Here is a 22,344-nt window from a genome sequence, read left to right as displayed (position 1 = left end):
CACCACATAAATTTTAAACTCTACCACTCACCTAACAGCAACAAAGGCAGTAACAAAGCTCTTAAACACCATGGTCGGGTTTCTTAAAAGTTTTCAACAATTACTAAACTTTTCTTTACTTCTAAGTCTCTCTGACCATTCATCCTAGCTGACAGTTATCTCATAAATGCTATGCACTGCTAGTGGGATAAATATATGTGGAGAAAACTACACATGGAATCGTAGACATTTCTCAAAAAGAAGGCAGTGGTCAATAGGCTGTATTCTACTCTATGCAATTCAACCAACTACCCTCTGTCTTGTTCATCATTGTGTAGCACTTCTAGACTATCAGTTTAAAACAGGCGTTTTAACAGACATATGGGAGGGCTTGTGTGACAGAGTAATACTTAATTTACATTCTTTCCCTTTACACACCAAGTACACCAAACACAATCACGCTCACAAAACTTTAACAATGTCTTTCCTACCACTAATTTTTGTACAGTCAGTGAGACAGTATCTCACTAACTGTACAAAATTACAGGAGCTAACTTTGACCTGGTCAAAGTTAGCTCCTTTCTTCTTTCTGGGTCACTAAGTATAACCAGCAGAAAGGTAAACCATGATAGTCTAAATGTAGTACAGTACATGATAAGTCTTTGATTGGCAAGATTGTCTGGTCTATATTCTCTTTAAGAATTTAATGGTACCCAAAAGCCATTTAAGAAAAGAAATCAACAAAAATTACAAGTGGGGACAAGACAGTCTCTCTTTCCCAACCCATTACAATGCACAATGTGTGTATTTTCACTATTTTTAATGCTAAAGTCATTACCACTTTTTATCAATTTCAAAACCAGGAGAAAAAGTAGAAACACATTCTGAAACTAATTAACAATCAATCAGACTGATCTAAACTGACCTGACCTCTATACTGCATGGCCACAACCTTGATAACTCAAGTTCCTGAAGGAGGAAGACCAGACATGTCTAACTTTGTCACCCCAAACCCAGACTTTTCTCTTTGATTTGTTTGTGGTTTGAAAAGCCACAAAATGAGCTGCTAGGTACTGTGCTTTCTCAAGTAAGCTAGAACCCAATTTCCACTTCTCTAGCACAGGGCCCAAGTAATAGCTCTTTATTGGTCTTAAAGTTGAAATACAATGGACTCTAGCATTGGCCTAAATACAAGGAAGTTAAAGTCCCCAAGGCCTACCTTTAAATTGACCAGAACCAAAGATTAAATAGTGGGTAAAAGTGTTTCCTGCACAAGTCTCAAGACTGAGATCAATCCCTGAAACTCACATTTAAATGTTGGATATGATAGTATATACCTTCAGTCCCCACACTCCTATGGAAGTTTATGGGCCAGCTAGCCTGGAGTATAGAGTGGCAGAAACAAGAGAGACTGCTTCAAGAAGGTAGTCAAGAACCAACTTCCAAAAGGTTTCTTGACCTCTACACACACAGTTGCCCACCAATAAATAAGTGAAAAACAAATTATTTAAATTAGATTAGGAGTCAAAGGTACAAGAGATAAAATTTAGAACACCAGGAATCTTCTGCAATGCTCACTGACTATCTTTTGCTATGTGACCTTGAGGTGGGTGTCTCAAAAGTCCAGAATCAAAAGGTAATGTTTACCTTTCCCTTTACAGTAGAAAATGAAAATGGTTTTAAATTATTGTAAAGGTGTTAACTTCAAAATATCTTAGTCTACAAACAGGCCAAAGAGTACACCTTCAAAAGATATCCTTCTATGCTATAATCTTAGTTTAAGAAACATTAATACAGGAACTTATTCCTTTGGTAATCCTTATTTTTAATCCTTTGAGGAACAATATAGGAACAGAGTAGTGGTTCACTGTGTAAAAGCATTCATTGTACAAGTCTGAGGATGCAAGTTTGGTAGACAGAGAGAACTGACTACCTTTTGAGAGTTCTCTTCTGCCTCCACACACATGGCATTTGGGCACCCACCCTTACGCACATCACACACAAAGTAATAAAAAATATAAACCAAACATACTTATATAGATATACAAAAACTGATCTTTGCTGAATGTTGACTCACCTTAGGGAGGCTAGACTAAGGCAGGATGTTGGGTTGGTTAAAGTTTGTGGCCAGCTTGGGCTACATAGTAAAATTCTGTCTTAAAAACAAAAACAAACACAAGAAGAAAGAGTGGAAGAAACCCACATTTTGTGATTCAGGAAAACTCCAACTTTTCATTTTTTGATATGTCTCACTAAGTACCATAGAGTGGCCTTGAACTGCTAAACCACTATGTCTTCAGAGTACCGCGATAGGGATGCAATTACCATGCTTAGCTAGTGCCAGCTTTTATTTTTAAGACTTGTCTCTTTGAGTTTTGAGTTATCACATTCCCAAAAGATTCTGTAAAAGGGGGAAGGGAATCCCATTGTAAACGTTAGAAAAACAGTATTTGCAATTTTAGTACTAATAAATGCTTTTGGTTTGGTAAATATAACAAAGTGTGCTGGGGCTGGGATGTAGCTCAAATGGTAAAGTGTCTTACCAGCAGACATGAAGCCTTGAGCTCAACCCCAAGCAAAACACACACTTGAAACCCTGGTACTTGGGGGGAGGACCAAAAGCTCAAAGTCAATCCTAGGCTAGACAACCAGTCTGAGGGCACCTAAGAGTCTACCTTGAAAACTATGGTTATTGATTAGTTATCAACAGCCAGTAGGAACCAAGTAGTATTTATCACCATCTTACTATTTAGAAGGATAACAACATTTTTATGGTAATGCTTAAATTAACAATATTCAAATTTAAGGGGAAATTAGGTAATAAATCAAGGAGGTGAAGATTAAAGCACATATGAAGAAGTTATCAAGATGGGCTATCCTGAACTAGTGCAGTAGTACTCTCTTGCTATGTGATAATGGTCCATTTCTTACCTTTTGTTCTAAACTGCTAGACATTTATTGTAACATCCAATAAAAAGGGTACATGGACTTCTAATTTCAATACTATAGAGGAAAATGTTGCTCTCAAAACTCACAGAATCAAGATAAAAGAAAAATAGCCACAATTTATATTTTCACATGAAACCTAATTGTACAACTATGTAACACTAACATATTTTAAACTCATGTAACAAGACAAACAAAAAGTATGAGAGCCAGTGACAGTGTAGCCTGGCTGTGATCCCCAGAACCCAAGTAAAGATGGAGGGATAGAGGCAGAGACTGTCCTATCTGGGGATCCAGTCAACAAACCCAGACACTATTGTGGATACAAGTACTTGCTGACAGGAGCCCAATAGAACTGTCTCCTGAGCAGCTTTGCCAGTGCCTGACAAATACAGAGGTGGGTGCTCACAGTCACCCATTGGATTGAGGGCAGGGCCCCCAATGAAGGAGCTAGAGAAAGGTCCCAAGGAGCTGAAGGGGTTTGCAGCCCCACAGGAGGAACAATATAAAACAACCAGTAGTCCCAGAGTTCCCAGGACTAAATCACCAGCCAAAGAGTACACATGGAGGAACCCATGGCTCCAGATGTATATGTAGCAGAGGATGGCCTTGTTGGATTTCAATGAGAGAGAGGCCCTTGGTCCTGTGAAGGCTCGATGCCCCAATGTAGGGGAATGCCAGGTCAGGGAAGCCGGAGTAGGTGGGTTGGTGGAACAGGGGTGGGGGGATCGAATAAGGGGTTTCTTGAGGGGAAATGAGGAAAGAGGTTAACATTTGAAATGAAAATAAAGGAAATATCTAATAAAAAATAAATGTGGAAAAAAAAAAGGATGGAGGAATAGAATCAATTCCACAAAGCTGGCCTCTGGCCTCCACATACATGCTACACAGAACAATAGCACAAGCTTTGTCTTCATAAACATATATATTCATGTACATGATGCATGATTAGGGAAAAGGATGGCAAATAACTTTGCAAAAGGAAGAAAAGCCAAATGTAAGCCAATGACTGAGCAGAAAGGTGCCTAAAATAGTGTAAGCCATTTCCACAGACACTCAGAAGTTGCCAAAAAATAAATAAAACAAAGTCCCTCCACCCCCTTGGGATGTGTATATATGTGGTATATGTGCAAGTGTTGGTTCATGTGCATGTTTGGGTATGAATACACATGTGTGCATTTGTGTACACATCACACATGGAGGCCAAAGCCTGACATTGAATGCTTCCCTTGATCATTTTCCATCTTAGTATTAAGGTAAAATCTAGGGCTTGCCTATTTGGGTAGTCTGACTAGTCAGCTTACCTCAGGGACTGCATCTGTCTCTAGAGCACTGAGGCTACAGGTGGCTGCTGCACCCTGTAATTTTATGTGGTGCTTAGACATAAGATTTCTGCTTCTCCTGCTTGTGCAGGAAGTGCTTTTTCCTTTCCAATCCATAAAAATTTTAGTTTGTATAGAGAAAACTTAGGCCTCCAGTTTACCCTGCTCTCCTCACATGAAAGGACTTAAAGAACAAACAAAAGTTAAGATTTCTGGGCAAAATAGATGGAGCAAGTAAGAAGATTTCCAAGAAACTGTTACCAACTATAAAAGAGATGATTCTCCTGCAAATAGCACTATTGTGAAATCAGCTGCCCAGGAGGAGGTAGGCAGCACTTTTAGTGAAAATACAGAATAACTGTTTCTGAAAGCCTCCTCTGTAAAGGTAGAATAACAAAACACCTGGAAAACTTCTCAAAATCACCTAAAGTTTGAAGAATCACAGTTTTCATCATGCCACATTTAAGTCTTGGGTCCATATTTAGTTCACTGCACTTACGAAAATGTCCATTGTGTAACATAACCAGCAAAGCCAGTACTCTCTGGCTTAACTCCACTTTTGCTCCACTAAGATACACACACACACACACACACACACCATACACCCCTACCTCTCCCACACTGGGAGAGGAGCCCAGACAGGTCTGCTACAATGAGTAGGCAGTCTGAGGCTGGGAGCCTCATGGGTACTCCACTTTCCTAGATCTGCCTTTGGTTGGCATAAGGAGTCAGAATTTTACAGAACAAAGTTACAAAAGGACTGTGCTCAGATTATTTATTTCAAGACATTCACACTTTGCAGAAATGAGAACCTCTATGTTTATGTCACTTCTTGTACTGCTTTTTGTCTTTCTCAACTTTAAAATCAACTCCCATGAAGTCATCAGAAGTTTGCTTGCCCCAGTCAGAAATCACTTCAGATCAAGTAAAGGATGTAAAGAATATGTCTCAGTCAGGGCTTTACTAATGTGATGAACACCATGACCAAAAGCAAGGTGCAGAGGAAAGGGTTGATTTGGCTTGTGATTTCACATCACTGTTCACCACTGAAGTCAGGGCAGAAACTCAAAAAGGAGTCAGGAGCTCATACAGAGGCCCTGGAGGGTGCTGCTCCCAGGTTTGCTCTCCATGGCTTTCTCAGCCTGCTTCTTACAGCACTCGGCCAAGGGTAGCATCACCCACAATAGACAGGTCTTCCCACAACAATCACTAATTTAAAGAATGTCCTCAAGCCTTGCTTGCCTATATAGTCTGAACTTACGGAGACTATTTTCTCAGTTGAGGCTCCCTCCTTTCAGATGACTCTAGCTTGTGTTAAATTGACACAATAACTAGCCAACACATGATGAAATAACTAGATTTCTTGAGATCATGATTTTAGAAAAATTCTCAGTTTAGCTGGAGAAGTGAATCAGTGGCACAGTACTTCTTCAGCATGTACAAGTCCCTGGGTTCCATCCACAAACATCCAAAAAGATAGAAATGCTGAGCTGCGTATAACATGTTAGTTAAGGGTATACCTATCTTACCTACTTTCTATTTACCTGGAACATTATTTAATAATCTTTTATCTCCTTTACTATGTTTAAGGTCCTAACAAATTGCAGGCAGTATCTAATGTTTTCACTTGCAGTAGTACAATATCATCTTTCCTCTTTTTATCAATCAACATTATCGGTTAACATGCAAAGGTTCTGGCCAGTATGAAATGCTCTTCCGACCATAACTTATTTTAAGAAATACTATAAATCTAGATTAAATGACCACACAGTAGTGAGCTGTACTAACAAGAACTCTAAATTATTTAGTGCTATCTCTGAAAAAGTTAAGGTGCTGAAAATGCATAATAGTTTCTAATCTGTCAACTAAATAGTCTCTGTAAATGATTTACTTGTAGTCTGAGAAGATTTCTACATTATGAAAAACAAACTTTCAAACCCAGGAATTCAATCAGTTGCTAATATTAATGGTTATACTGAGGATGTAATTAAATATGCATTAACATTAGAATTTTTCTTATTAAGAAGAATGAATCAAACATTAAAGACAAATAAGTAACCTTAAATGTTAATTTATCTAAAATATTTCACTTGATTTTCAAAGTAACTGCGTTATACAGCTCACTACTGTGTGGTCATTTAATCTAGATTTATAGTATTTCTTAAAATAAGTTATGGTCGGAAGAGCATTTCATACTGGCCAGAACCTTTGCATGTTAACCGATAATGTTGATTGATAAAAAGAGGAAAGATGATATTGTACTACTGCAAGTGAAAACATTAGATACTGCCTGCAATTTGTTAGGACCTTAAACATAGTAAAGGAGATAAAAGATTATTAAATAATGTTCCAGGTAAATAGAAAGTAGGTAAGATAGGTATACCCTTAACTAACATGTTATACGCAGCTTCAATGTTTTGCATATAAAAACATTTTATCTAAATGGAATGCTTAAAAACAAATAGACAAAAAGGTCCTGGTAACCTATGTCCTTAAAAATGTCCTTTTAAGGGACTTTTGATTACTCTAAGAAAACTATTTCAATTGTTATAACAAAATGCAGGTCATTAAGCACCTACAGTGAGCGCCTTCTTTTTCTAAGCATATGCAGCATCTTACACCTCACCCTTCTCTGACACAAAATCACCTGACACTTCGGACAGCATTAACATTCCATAGTGAAATTCTTCTGAGCCTATCCCCAACCCCTGAAGTAGGGTCTATGCCCATCTCATCCTTGAACTCCTGGACTCAAGTAAACTATCTCACTTCAGCTTGCCAAATGGAGTCAGAGATATGATAAGAACACCTAAATCAAAACCTACTGAAGTGTAACCTAACATCAAAGAATACTTCAGTGGAAACCCAAAAACTCAGTGGAAATCCAAAAACTCAGTAGTGCATTAGAGGTAGGGCAGAAGGCACAGGAGAATTATGAAGATAAGGGAAAGAAAAGGAGTCCCTCATTCCAGAGACTATATGAAGTCTATTGTAAGCTGAGAATCAATAACTCCAGCACGCAGAACAAAATTTGCTGTGCAAACATGCATTTTACACAGACATATTTTCAAATGTTAAAGCAATAATCACAGAGCCAGACTTAAAGTCTGGGAATTTAGGATATCAAGAATAATCATGGATAGTTTTTGGGACTCTCACAAAGACTATTAACTTTTGTTTATAGTGAAGATTGCTGAACTTCTAACATTCATGATCTAGAATGTGACCTTATCGACTCTAATCCTGTGTTTTACCTCAGGAATTTTCCTGTATGTAGGTATTACATTTATTTGGTGTGTAAGTCAGAGGAGTCAGTTCAATTTCTACCACGTGGGTCCTGAAAAGCAAAATCAGATCAGTGGCCTTGGCAAGAAGCACCTCTGCCATCTGGCCCCTCATTTCCATTTCTAAGCAACCCTTTGAAGACCACAGCTCTGAAACTCAAGAGTCACATGTATGATTACTGTGACCAAAGTAAAGCACAGCTTTACTTTGAGAGGCTCATACATATACTTGGGTGTGATTTATCCGTTCCCTGAGTGTCTCTCTTTCTCTGCACTTAAAATCACATTTAAAAAAAAATCCTTTTAATAAACTCCACCAGCCTCATTATTAGTCCATCCTCAAATTTCTTACTACAGTCAAGGATCCAACCTTACCTGAATGGTATATGAATAGAACTCAGAACTGATGGCATCTGGCAGGGGTAAAGGGTGGGGGAGGACCTCAGTTCTATTATAGGGGCAATCTGATGGAGTTTGACCAGTGGGTATACAAATAACACAATTGAACTTACTTTCCCCCCTTCTCTCTCTTCCGCCCCCCCCCCCATTTACTTTTTGAGGAGAAGGTCACAAAGGTAGGAGAAGGACATGAAAGGACTGGGAAGTGAATGTGATTAGGGTGCATGGTATACAATTCCCAGATAATTGATAAAAAAATATTATGTTGAAAAACAACAACAAAAAAACCCCAAAACCAAGAAAACAAATAAACAAACCAACAAACAATTCAGACTGCCATAGGCAGCAGGGAGCAGCTGTCTTTACTTCTTGCTACCATTGACAGGTCTAGCAAAGGAGTTGGGTACTGCTCCAGGAATACATGGCTTTTATATTTTATGAATGTGGAAAGAAAAAAGAAAAAAAAAAGGTATTTCTAAGTGTTTCAAAAATTAAAAAAAAAAAAAGAAAAAAGAAAAAAGAAGACATACTGTCTAGAACTGGAGAGATGGTTCAGAGGTTAAGAGCACATAAGGCTCTTGCACCCACAATTCTCAGCACCCACATGGCAGATCCAGGGGATCCAATGCCTTTTTCTGACCTTGACATCAGGTACACACATTACACAAACATATATAAAAGCAAAGCAGTCATATACATAAACAAACAAGACTCTGCTGTCCAAAGAGATACAGCTCCTAGAAAAAAAAAAAAAATCAAATGCCCCTTCCCCCATTTACCTGCTATTTGTCATTTTTGCTCCCATACTCTGATTTCAGTATTCTAATGGAGAAAGGACTTAATAAATCTCTCCAATACAGCTTTATTAAGACCTTTCTCCAGATTCTTTTAGGGGGAGGCTGCGAGGTGAGGTTGAGAGAAGGTCTTTCACTACATAACACCAATACTAAAATTACAGATGTATCTCCATGTCTGTCTGTCTGGGTTCTCGCTGCAAAACTACTGGAAATTCACTTAGGTATCTTATTGCCTCTACCAGTAAAGAGACAATGGGGTAGAACAGACTGAAGAAGTTGCCAGTGGACTCACAGCAGGGCAAGATTAGAACAGAAGAGGACTTTCATGAGAAATGCTTTGCCTGAATTGTCCCCTCTAATTTCCCAATGTCCTTTGGAGGTTGAAACCTCACAGGTGAGGAAATTAGAGAAATCATAGAACTGGATCACTTCACTCAGCTGGCAAGTCACTGCAGTAGTCTGTTTTCTGTCCCTGTAACAAAATACATGCACACTTTATATAGAGGCTACTCAGCTTGTTGTTTTGAGTCCAACAGTCCAAGAGTGGGTGACCCCAGAGGTTTGACCTCTGGTGAAGGCCTCAGGGCAGATGGCATAGCAATTGGCAGGAGCCATGCAGAAAAAAGTCACATGATGAAACAGGAAGCCAGATTATGAAGCCATGGTTGCTCTTTTATAACTACCACCCTCAGAGACTCACCCTCCCACGGACCAATTCATTCCCTTCTGACCTAATTATGACCTTAGTGACCCAATTACTTTGTACAAAGCCCTCATTTCCAAAGAATTTAAACACTTTTCAGTATGGTAACTTAAGTTTCTCATATTTGAACCTCTAACTCAAGCAATGGTCCAACCACTACAGGGGTGATGCAATGATCTGAACACAAAGACTCCATCCAAATGGCCAAGCAACTACATAACGACACACAGATTCTGATGCATGAATCATGGTCACTACTTGCTAACCATGATTTCAAGAGACATTTTACTCAAGAGCAAATATTAAACATACCTGGGTTGCTTGTAGATACACACACACACACACACACACACACACACACACAAACACTGAGCATGTGTGCACACAAGCAGTGGTTCTAATTCTTGCTCTACCAGGTAATATATAAGAAACCAAAAAAAAAAAAAAAAAAAAAAAAATTCCAGACTTGAGTAAGAAATAGCCACAATTACCTTCTGATAAGAAAGTTTGTCAGGCGGTGGTGGTGCACGCCTGTAATCCCAGCACTCTGGGAGGCAGAGGCAGGCAGATTTCTGAGTTTGAGACCAGCCTGGTCTACAGAGTGAGTTCCAGGACAGCCAGGGCTATACAGAGAAACCCTGTCTCGGGGAGGGAAAAAAAAAAAAAAAGGAAGGAAGGAAGGAAGGAAGGAAGGAAGGAAGGAAAGGAAAGGAAAGGAAAGGAAGGAAGGAAGGAAAGAAAAAAAGAAAGAAAGAAAGAAAGAAAGAAAGAAAGAAAGAAAGAAAGAAAGAAAAAGAAAGTAAGTTAGCAAACCGCAATACAATACCAAAAAACAAAAACAGATCAAGCAAACAAACAAACCCATAAACCTAACCAAGGAAGGAAAGCTACAGAACATTTGCTATGTCGCAGGAGAGGATTACTTTGTTTATGATGGATGTTGCCTGCTTAGTATGTTAAACCAAAACAGACATACTGGGCTTAAGAACATACAATGCTATGATTCAACTGCGTGTAAGCAGAGCCACAGTGGCCTGCTACTCCTGATATATAAATACCTACATGCTAGGTTCTAGCTGGCCAAAAAAGTAATAAGACACAGTTCAAGCCTTTACACAGACATCAGCATCTAGAATTCAAATTAGTCAAAAGGAGACTAGGTAAAGAGCAGAGTTCCAGCGGCTACAGGGAACTAGTCACTTCCACGCTATACAAATGGCATATAAACCCAAAGAAAACACCTAGAGACTAATTTCAATTCAACATGTTTGAATGTGAAATATGACGGGACAAATATAGGTACTACATAGTCCCTACTGTACTGTGATTTAGAATAAAGGCAAAGTATTGAATTACCACCATCCTGTATGATGAGTGAAGAAAAGAAGCTGTAAATCTGAGTATCTTCCTGTCAGGAAGGTCTATTTATACCAAGCAGAACTATGTAAAGGTGATTAAGGCAAGAGACAGGCTATCTGGAAAGCATGTATGTAATTCAATGACCAAAATATAACATGCATGCATGCATGCATACGCACGCACGCACGCACGCACACATGCACACATGCACACATGCACACATGCACACACACACACATTCACACAGAGTTTGACACATGAAGACAATAGATGAAAAAGCCCAAGACTTTTACAAAAAAAAGGGGCAGCTTTTACAAAATCCTTTAAATGTTAGGCAATAAAGGAACTTAGACACACGTTATCAAATACAGTTATCAATAACCCAATTGGAGTTTTGAAGATTTTTAATTTCACTTACTTTTAATTAATTTATATTTAAGCTATCATTACTTACAGTGTTAAATAACACTGGCCTATTGTACATGTAATTTCCTTAGCCAATAGGAATGGGTTTCTCCCATCATGAAAGGGATGAAGATAAGGTACAGGTATTGAATTAGGAAGGCAAGGTCAGAAAGGTGAGAAAAAACCAGTGATAATTCGGACAGTAACTATGAAATGAGAGATATGGTCAAAGTCTTTCAAAGCAGCAAAAGCTTAAATAAGTCACACAGTAGGACGGAAAGAGCAGGACCAAAGATGAGATGTGAATTATAAAGTTCACAGTGTAACTTTTATTTGTTCTTTGGCCGTTTCACACACACATATATTTTGGCCAAAATGTCCCAACATCTCTCTCTGGTCAAAATCTTATTCCCCTCTTTAGATGCGTTCTTATTCCCGATATTTCTTCTTCCTACTTTCAGATCCACAGCAAGTAAATAAGTAAATAAATAAATAAATAAATAAGTAAGTAAATTAAGTAAGTAAGTTATAAAAGATATTGTTGGGATACTTGACAAAGCTGAGTAGGGAGAAATTAGGTGAAACTATTCACAAACACCAACTCATGGATTTTGATAGCGTAATCTCACTCACTAAGAGAATATGCTGTTCAAAGGAAGCACAAAGTTCTTGGGATACATGTCTCTTAACTTGCTGAGAAATGATTTCCATGTGCACACACACTGAGTATGAAACAGCAAGCCAAACTGGAACAGAGGACAGAACATAAGGGCAGAGTAGGGCCAGCAGAGATCCTGAAAACTTCTGCATAAAAGTCTGAAATAAAATCAAAAAGGAAAGTTTTACCTTGAGTAAAATTTTGCAAAATTACAGAAAAATTATAGCTATGTAAAAAACCATAAACATGCAAATTTCCTCTGTGAGCTGAGGTTTAGAAGCAGAGTAGACTGCAGAACTAGTCGCAGGCCTTACAAACCAAGAAAACTGTTAAGAAATGGGATTCAAGATGCAATCAGAAGCTAAAGGAAAAGATGAGGCAAGAAGTCTTGAGTCTCAGTAAAATGAGAACTGGAAAGACAGGAGAAGATACCCAGCCAGAGGTAGGGTAGTAGCATTTGCTATGAATATTGCTAATAGAAAAATATAAAATTAGCATCACAATGAATTATCTGCTCTCTATCCACTAGGATGATTAAAAATTTAAATCTGATTATACCAAGTACTGATGAGGAGAAACAATTTCAATGAATTACTAATGCAAGTGAAAGAAAAACAGTTTAATAATTTCTCACTGAGTTATCATATGACCAAGCAATTCCAATTGTAAAAACAAAGAACAAGCCATACACATGAAGACTTAATGCAAGTAGCTAGAGAGAAGGTTTTGTGGTTAACAGTCCTTGCTGTTAGCAATTAAATGCTAATAATACTTAAAGAGGATCTGATCTGGATTGGTTCCCAGCACCCACAAGGTCGCTTCATGTGCAACTTTAGTTCTAAGAAATCTGATGCCCTTTTCTGAACTCCTCAGGCAACAGGCACACATATCACATATACATTCAGGCAAAACACACAGAAAATTAAATTAAATTGGGCTGGGAAAAGATGGCTCAGCAGTTAAGAGCACTGACTACTCTTCCAGAGGTCCTGAGTTCAAATCCCAGAAACCACCAACCATATGTAATGGGATCTGATGCCCTCTTCTGGTTTGTCTGAAGACAGCTACAGTGTATTCTTTAAAAAAAAAAAAAAGAAAAGAAAAGTAAACACATTTAAAAATTAAATTAAAAAAAATTTAAATTAAATTAAAAAGAGAGATTCAGAGGCTAGCTGGTCATGTAGGTAGTGGTAGAGAACTTACCTGCTGCAGGCCCAAAGCCTTGTGGTTAGATTAGCAGCATGCAAAAACACAACAGTGTCTGTTTCAGTGTTCAATAGGGGAGTTGCAGTCACTGAACCAATCCTAATCCTTTTTTACTACTTTCCTGCATGGAAGCTCTCACAGCTCACTATGGCTCACGCCATCAGTTACCCTAGGACCCCAGGATCTTCTTCCAGCGCCAGGAACTGCTTGAGGAGACAAGCTACTGGGCCAGTGTTATACAGATGGCATCTACTAATCAACAAGACTTTAGATGGGATAAGCTAAAACAAGTTTTTGGTCTTTTTTTTCCAAAACACAATCTATTCTTTTATCCATTTAGGGTCACTCTTTTACAGGTGAAATAGAGCATTTAATTTGTATGTCAAACTGTAAGAAAGGGGAGATTCCCTAAAACTGGACAGTGGCAAATTGATATAACAGTCACAAGGCATGTGAGCAGTGTGACAACCTAAGATCTCTGGGAACTACTCAGTCAACTCTGCTACTGAGAGCATTGTGGGGCAGCTTGCAATCGCATCACTCAGAGGAAAACAAGGCAGCAGCATTAAGTTTTCCTTTTTAATAATAGTCTGAGAATAATTTTCCTTATAAAATATATTTTTTACAAAATTCTCTAACTTTAAGAAACTGGCTAAAGGTTCTGTATTTAACTTACCTACATAAAATTCTTTCAAAATTACATATTACTTTATTATATAACACCAAAATGTATTATAACATACTGTCATATTGTTATAACATTTTTTTTACTATTAAAAACTAGCTAAACATTATTTTGGATAGTAAACATGCTATTTTAAAATTTTGGAGAGAAGTATGGTAGTTTATGTTTCAAAAAAAATTAAGGAGTAAGTAAAAGCAAATACCTTTTGGCTTTTATAGTGGCCATTTACTGTAACTATATTTCTAATAATAATCAAAAAGCACTTCCTTTAAAAGAAATAAGCACTAGCCACTTACCTTTTCTTTCAAAACTAAGAAGAGAAAAGCTAATCTTTGTTGTTCCTCACTGGACCTATGCTTTAAATACATACATTGTAGCATACACGACACAGTATGATGAAAGGAAAAGAAGTATTTTAACTGAAAATTATACCATGTGTTTGGAGTTTGTCTCCATTTTTTTTAAGTGATATTGTTTGTGGCAATGCCTTATTTGATACAGAAAAACTGGTAGGAAGCCTCATCTACCCCACAGTATGTTACCCAGGAAGGCTGTTTGCCCTGTGCTTCCAAGCCGACACTATGCACACCTGGGTGCATAATAAACCTTTACACAAGGCCCAGTCTATCAGCTTCAGAAACAGTTATTAACAATTCCACAGCTCAGATAAAGGGCTTTCACACTCTGCCTAATCTTCCTTTAACACAGCTTGGTTTTAAGCCTTTATTAAATGTGAGGAATTAAATGGTTTACAAATTCAAAACAGGTCACATATGGAAAACTATCTTTACACCTTTCCTACGTCTCGTCTCTCTTTTTTTCCCTTTCTTCGTCTTATATCATGGAGATATTAAAGTGTCATGTCTTTTTTCGGAACTGTTCCTCCAAAAAAATGTCAGAAATGCTTTTTTTTTTTTTTTTTGAAAATGTTTGTTTTCTTTAAAGCATTTTTAGGCTTGGGATGTTTTGAGCCTTTCCTAAAGGGTAGAACTGTAAATAGTTAGTTAAAGAATAAAGTGGAGTAGTGTGAGGAAAAATGTATGGACAGGTACACTTACATGCTCTAGAAAGAGATACTCAGCAGGGCATGGTGTCTCACATCTCTAACCAGAAGCACTCTGGAGGCCAAGAGAGGAGGACTGTTCATAGATACCCTGGGCTACAATAAGACCATACGTCAAAACAAGAGAACACATCTTAGTGGTGGGAAAGTATTTTGTTTTTAATCCCATTGTGCTAGCTACTCACTAACTAAGGCAACTTTGGACAAAATAGCTAACTTTTCTAATATCCATGGCTTTTAAGGTTGTTTAGAGACTATCAGAGAGAATGTTTAACCCAGAATTATCTGGCGTTATTATTATTCCTAGGTAGTTATAGCTCCAGAGGCAAGAAGAAATCCCCAGCTAGACAAGACTGTACAGTCAACAGTATATTTTAACTGCAAAGAATGATGTAGAGGTTGGCTAGGTAGTTGTTCTAGTAATTTATGCAAAAATCAATGTGGCTTGTGTTAAAGAGGTAAGAAAAACAGGTGAACCAATCCTAGAGATAACTACAGGTTTACAGTTAAACTTGTCAGTTAACTAGGTAAAACAAATGATCAGAAAGAAATCCAGGTTCTATCTAGCACAGGTAGTACATTTGGTGAGCTGGATGACAAGGGGGCCTCAAGTATTTTATACAGACTTATGCACATAAGGGCACACACAGTTTTTTAAGACTCAGGTCTTGGAACCAGCAACAGAAAGGACATGGGACTAGAATGATTAAAACATTAAGAATCCTAGGAAGCTCTTTGATGGTTACAAAGAGTCGCATTTGCAAAGGACACAAATAGCCCAGATAGTTTCATTAAACTCATGGGAAGATTTTCAAAGCTGTCCAAAGTGCTAATGTCACTGAGGAAGGTAAAAATCTAGGAAGGGAATAGATAGATCCAAGTACCTGTGTAGAGCAGAAAGGAAATATTCAGAGAGGAACAGATGGATCTGCGCTCATCTACCAAACACTAACCACAAAACTGCTTCAAGTGAACTAATACAGCCACACCAAGAAAATCACATTCAACAAACAGACTCAGTTATCAGCTCATAAATAAATGTATCCTATGTTACCAACAAGAAGCTTACCTCCTAAAACTTAGTCACCCAGGAAAGGCATTTCAAAACTCTAAAATCAATACTTAACAAAGAAACCCCATAATTATCAAATTTCTAGTTGCCTCAAGTTTTACTAACTTACTACCCATTAAAATTTTTCCGTATATCATTGAGGAAAAAAATTATTACATTTTTAATTTTTCCTTCCACCCTAAAAGAATAAAATATGACTATTGGCTTTTTAGATCTTTCCCCAACATCTAAGTTAATGCAAGAATTCTCTTCTCTGTAGTCACAGAATTTTACTTTTCCTCTGAAGCTACTGAATGAAGAGGGCAGTCCCTGCTTTTCAACCAGAGACCAATGGAACAGAAGAGAAACTAAGAAACTATTCAGGGTAATCATTTGTCAAAGTTTCAGTGTTCCCCAGAGCACATAAACGAGTAAATCCTTACCTTATAACTATTAAAATGCAATCAACAGGCAGTGCTTAAATGGCTGCTAGTAAAATTATTATGTATATAATTATGTTCATCTCTACTTAATGTGGTATGGTTAAATCTTAAGAAAATCAAACATTTTCTCTAGTTCAGAATAAGGGAAATATTTATGATAGAAATATAAGTTTTTTTTCTTCTATTGCAAAGCTGAAGAAATAAAAATTGTCTAGGGGAAAAATTATTCACCAACCATAACAAAAAAAGTTGGCATTGACCTTTGTCCCCCCACTCCCCACCCCTATGCCAGCACACTTCTACCTTCCTGAAAACAAACATCAAGACAAGAATACCACTAGCAGCTGTGAAAATAATGATACTAAGTCATCAGTAAATTGTAAGAAAAATTTACAGAAAAATCAGTTCATTTACAATGCAAAATGAAATCGAGCATATATGTGCTCAAGTACTGCTACCATTATCTTTATTAAGTAAGTTAGTAATTTTGAATTTTGCCTTATAACAACTTTCTTCTTTATTCTGCAATGTTGGTTCACCAGCTCCTAAAGCAGATACAACTTATCACACTAGAGATCAGCTCCTGACAGCAAGAATCAGCACCATTCGAAAACAAAGCCAGCCCCGAAGCACAGGCATGTCTGAGGCCACTGTGTGTGCACAATTATCTTCTTTACCTTTCACTGAAAACCTGTAAATGCTGTTAAGTGTTGATACATTATTTTAAAACCAGGAACTATACAGTACAGTTCTTCTTACGTGTACTTTTAAAGCCTCCAAGTACAGAAAGGTTATTTACTTATATAGTTCAGAAATAGGTAACAAGTGCTCTCCTCAAGACCTTCTCTAAAAATGCTCCTGGTATATTTTCTTAGAAGAAAATGGTCTTTTTGGTATAAGCTTACAGAAGCAGCACATACTCAGGAGAGCTGGCACCAACAAAGCCTGTATAAAATATTAAGCTCTGAACATGCTGAGAGCAATACTCATAATAAATAAATACAACAGCCAACAGAGATATACAATTGCTCACTAAAGTGGGTAAAAATGTTCCCAATTTCTTTCAGCTAATTTTAATATCAAGAAAATGAGTTTAGATTCACCTATATCTCGAAAAATGGAGTTTAAAATAGGCTATTTGCTTAGACAAAAACTAGCCAACAACTCAGAGCTCCAAAGGCACAATATAACAAAAAAATTAAGGGGCTATTCTCAGGGAACTCTGAAGATGTCCTGTGGGCGGCAATAGAAAAAAGCAAAATCTTCCTGGAAAGCAATTTAGCCAGTGAGTGTTGACATCCATTATCTATGTAAGCCTACTCCGCAGGAGACTTTTTCCTAAATAAATTACTATTTTGCAAAAAAGTAAAGCATTGTAGCATGCACAGATATACAGTCATCGCAGCACCACTTAACATAATGAAAAATTAAGAACAATCTAAAGAAAAAGACAAAAGACTAGATTAACACCATACCAGCTCTAGAGGACTACACTTAACAGATGTCCAGTACATAATTATTCACAATTATTGTCAAATATATTGTCAGGAATATAAGCTACAGAGGTAGAGGGAAAATGAGGCCATGCACTGTACTGTGTGCATACATGTGACTTCCTGATTGTACTACAGTATTGTTTTTGCAATAGACACAGGAGAAAAGCATGGATTTTAAAGGCTTCGAGTGATCTGGAACAAACAGCATAGCAAACACAAATGCCCTGGCTGGGAGGGCTGGGTTGGCACCTGTGATGATTATTAAAGGGAACTTTTTATCCCTTGATTTCTGAGAGCAAAGGGCACAAGAGGAAAGAAAAAAGAAAAGAAAAGAAAAGAACAAAAGAAAGAAAAAGTACTGAGTTGTGTTTCCAATTATTTAGGTAAAAAAGGTTAATAGATCCACAGATATTTTTTTCAAGTTGTGATAGCCCACCTATAGCTGCTAAAATAAATACTATCCGTTTCCTGTTTTAAAGGGACACTAATCCCTTCAGCCTTCAAAAAAATGAATTCTAAAGAAAGTTTTATTTTACTATACGTAACATCTATCAATGACTTTTGTACAGATAAAGCTAAAATTGTGAGATGCTAAAATGTCAACATACTGCTAAATTTAAAATAAGCTGGAGTTAAAGGGGAGTGGTACACTAAGTACAAAAAAACACTTGGCATTTTAATATTTTAAAAAGAACAAATTTCTCATTCTTTTAGCAAATTAACAATTTAGATGTAAGGAAAATGACATCAAATAGACCTCCTTCGGATGTCATTTATAAAAACTGACAAATGACTGCTTCAACATCTGATTCAAGCGAAAAGCCTGCTAGTGAAGATGATTTTGATTCAAAGGTTTTTATTGGCACTCACATTCTAAACTAAAAATAATAATAAAGTCAAGTTTGATGCTCTGAGCACCTATTTCCTGTTCAAACAGCCCTTTTGTTCTGCTTGCCTGCTTAATTTTAATGTTCAGTTTGCATCAGAAAACAGAAACAGTGACAAAGCCGAGCATACACAGAAGCATAAAGGAGCCAAAGTACAAAATATAAGATTATTAAAAGATTAGAACAAAAATCCTACCAACAAAACCTCCACAATTTTCTGTTTGCTTCACCTCAGATTAACTTCACTGAAGCTGTACTCCACAGCAACCAAACCTGAATACCAAGCTCCACCTCCCGCAATTCTAGTGGCCAGAGAGTCAAATCTCCTCCCTGTTAGTGAGGCTGATAACTGTGATTGGATACGACTAATATCCATTATTTTAAAGAACTTTTCCTTGCTAGCAGGTTAGGTTAAACAGACTAAACCCCTGGATAAGCTGGTTTCTTAAAGAAACAGGCTGTAATGTTTCAGTTTTCCCATCATAAGCAATTTGCTTTCTTTTGTTTGGATTAAAGTACAATGAAAATTCACAGAAGCAACTTTCATTTACTTGGAGATAAGCAATGTAAGATATATACTTTTAATATAAATAACGTGACATTTTTACAGAACCACGGAAGTTATGTTTTAAACAGATTTTCCCTTTTAAGAGTTCACATTTCGTCTGAAAAATGGTAAAGATCTACAAAAAACCCACTATAAATTTTGCTGAGAACAAGTTGTGTGTTCTCTAAGACATAGTGAGAGGACCATTAACTTAAAAAAAGAAACTGCATTTAAAAAACAAACCCTAAATGCTAAACACTCATTTGTAAGCTAAACCCTAAATGCTAAGAGTCACTTCTAAGCTGTTTGTCAAATTCACTGACACAGTGTTGGTTATCACAACACACTATGAAGTCCTCAGTGACCCAAAAGACTGCTATTTCCTGTTAAAACTGATCATTCACCGCAAAAGGAGATCTAAAGACACTAGGCAATTTGTCTACTGGCACATTCAGGAACAAAGTTTATCTGTTTGTGACCTAACCCCAGAGCCTGAAACATGCTAGCCAAGCCCCTGCCATGAGTTGCAGGGAGAAAGTTCAGGGAGGTTCACATCACCCCCTTTCCAGTATTGTTTTTAATTATTTTTGTTTGTTTGGAACAGAGTCCTTACTATATAGCTCAGACTGGCCCAGAAGTCTCTATGTTGCCTCCTAGGCAGGAGGTTGCCTTAGACTCCCAAGTGCTGGGAAGGAAGGAAATTATTATTACCAAATGTAGATGAAATGTGTGCTCCCTTTAAAGTATCCAAGAAGCTGTTCGTAATGGTATTTTCACTAGACTCTTAGGAGACATGCACTATAGAGATTCTGACTTTTCAGAAAAAAGACCCACTGTCATTTATACATGGCTACATTTGCTGTATTTTATGGTTTAATTAGAATTATTTATATTTTAGTAGCTTAGCCCAAACTTTATTCTGACATTTTAAGCATTACCTAATCCAATAACTAACATTTAAGATGTTCAGTAAAATACATTTTGTCACTTCTACCACTACTTTAACTATTGCTGGTAAAAAATAATATAAACACAAGGCCTATTAGAAGGGGTTTTTCTGATTTCTTATTTGTTTTATGAGAAAGAGCAAAGCTGATCCTGAACTCCTCTTCCTCCCTCTCTCCTGACTGCCAGGATTGCGAGCAAGGAGCATCATGCCTGCTACAACAGTGGGTTTTAGAAGGCTTTCAATAAGTTTATGCAGTAAAGAATTTTAAATTTAAATCTGCAGTTTTCAAAGTTCAAAATATTCTGACAATTTTTTCCTCAGAGAAAAATTGTATGTTAGAACAGAAAGCCAACAAAATTGTTTTGAATACAAAAAGAAGTCTTTGTAACAAACTGAAAATTCACATAATTGCAACTAGACATGAATATGGAGCAATACCCTGGTAAAGCCCAAACAGCTGCATATTCCATTATGCCCTTTAAGTGGACAAACTGAAAGAGCCAATTCAGAGGCCTAGTCCCAAGATCCTTTGCAACAACTCATTGCTTTGAATGCCTAGCACTTCATGAGTCAAGTTCAGGTTTTCTTCCTAGTGAGGGACACCCTTTGCAAAACAACATTGGAAGAGAAGTACAGGAACAATCAGGAAAAAAAAAAAAAAACAAAAAACAAAAAACATTTCATTTACAGTGCAGATGGAGGAAGACAAACCAAAACTTTTACAAGTGAAAGAAAAAAAGTTAAAAACTGGCAAGCAGGATCAGATTGGTAAAATTGCTCAGCAAATAAAGGCACATGCCCTCAAGACTGACCACCAGAGTCTGATGCCCTTCTGATCCCCAGAACCTACATAGTGGAAGGAAAGAACTGACTCCTACAAGTAGTATACTGCCTCCATACATACAAAGTAAGATATATACTTATATGCACATAAAATAAAGATTCATTTATTTTTTTACAAATTGACAAGAATGGAATTAATTGAGCACCACACAAACTACTGCTCTGGGACAATTTCAGTTCAAAGTGAATTACTTGTAAGAAAGACACTAATCATATGTTAGCACAGCACTAATACTAACACTAGTCTATTACCAAGATAACAGAGGGGAGATATAAGCTAACTGGGTTACACATGCCTGTGCTCCCAGCACCAGGGAGGCTGAGGCAAGAGGATAACCACAAGTGTAATGCCAGCCTTGACCACATACCAAGATTCTATCTCAAAACCACAAAAAACAAAAGGAAGAGAAATGTAGACTTGGTGACCAAGGAGAGAAAAAACATCCAGGTGATAATCACCATTTTAGGTACATGATTAAAATTAATGTATTTTATGCTAGGTCTAAAAGCAGATGGTCACAAAAACAAGTGCAAGGAAGCCATATTAAACCCAGAAACTACATAGTCTAAACTACATGACAACAATATTGCATGATTAGAACAAAGAGTCTGCACGAAGCTCTTGAGAAGCTTTCTGTGTGACCATGCCATTTTCTAAATATCAAGTAGTCAGAGAATATACTGTATATTCGTTATAGGAGTCCAGACATTTTCCCAAACCTAACCAGCTCAAGAAAAAAAAAAAAAAAGACAATAAGCCACCACAGAACAAAATAAACAACTTGGTCACACCTGTTTTGATGAACATAATCCTACACAGGGCTGGGGGTGGGTGGAGAGAGGCTAAAAGCACAGTTGGAAAGTACTTGTTCACTATGTACAAAGCCCTGGGACTGATCCCCAGAATCTCAGGAATTTGACTTCCAGCCCTATAGACAAGACTTGCTGATAATCCTACCATTCACAAGGTGGAAATAGGAAGATCAGAAGTTCGTGGTCATCCTTGGCTATTAATATACAGTGTTAGGGCTGTCTATACTACAACACACATTGTCGCAAAACAAAAACAAACAAACCTAAAAAGAATTGTATTCATTGTTGTTCTTACAAAAGCAATTCTTCCATTCTCTCTGGACAGAGCTGGTGATGTAAAAAGTCAGGGGAAAAAAAAGACCACTCTTGTCTTAGGTGTAACATACTGGGATCAGTGAGAATAGAGCCTAAAATCAACTATCCAAATGATAAGAAAAACAATTTTCAAAACATACTCCCCAGGCAGACAAATACACCCTCCAGCAGTGAGGGATGGGCTTTACTTTGCA

At 37.3% G+C, this 22,344-nt stretch overlaps 1 protein-coding gene across 5 annotated transcripts in view; it reads right to left on the bottom strand.

Annotated features, from left to right (window-relative positions):
• Positions 1 to 22,344, bottom strand: part of Zfand6 (zinc finger AN1-type containing 6) — a 73,071-nt gene that overhangs the window by 43,393 nt on the left and 7,334 nt on the right. The window contains exon 1 of one of the 5 annotated variants that reach the window (XM_052159289.1): positions 18,880 to 18,950. The exons of the other annotated variants lie outside the window; for them this stretch is intronic. The gene's annotated coding sequence lies outside the window, so the exon portion shown is untranslated. Of the gene's footprint in view, positions 1 to 18,879; positions 18,951 to 22,344 lie in introns of those variants that run through there. 5 annotated transcript variants of the gene reach the window in all.

Source organism: Apodemus sylvaticus, chromosome 1 (genome assembly GCF_947179515.1).
Source record: "Apodemus sylvaticus chromosome 1, mApoSyl1.1, whole genome shotgun sequence".
NCBI classification, from domain to species: domain Eukaryota; kingdom Metazoa; phylum Chordata; class Mammalia; order Rodentia; family Muridae; genus Apodemus; species Apodemus sylvaticus.
This window is presented reverse-complemented; position numbering and strand designations above follow the sequence as displayed.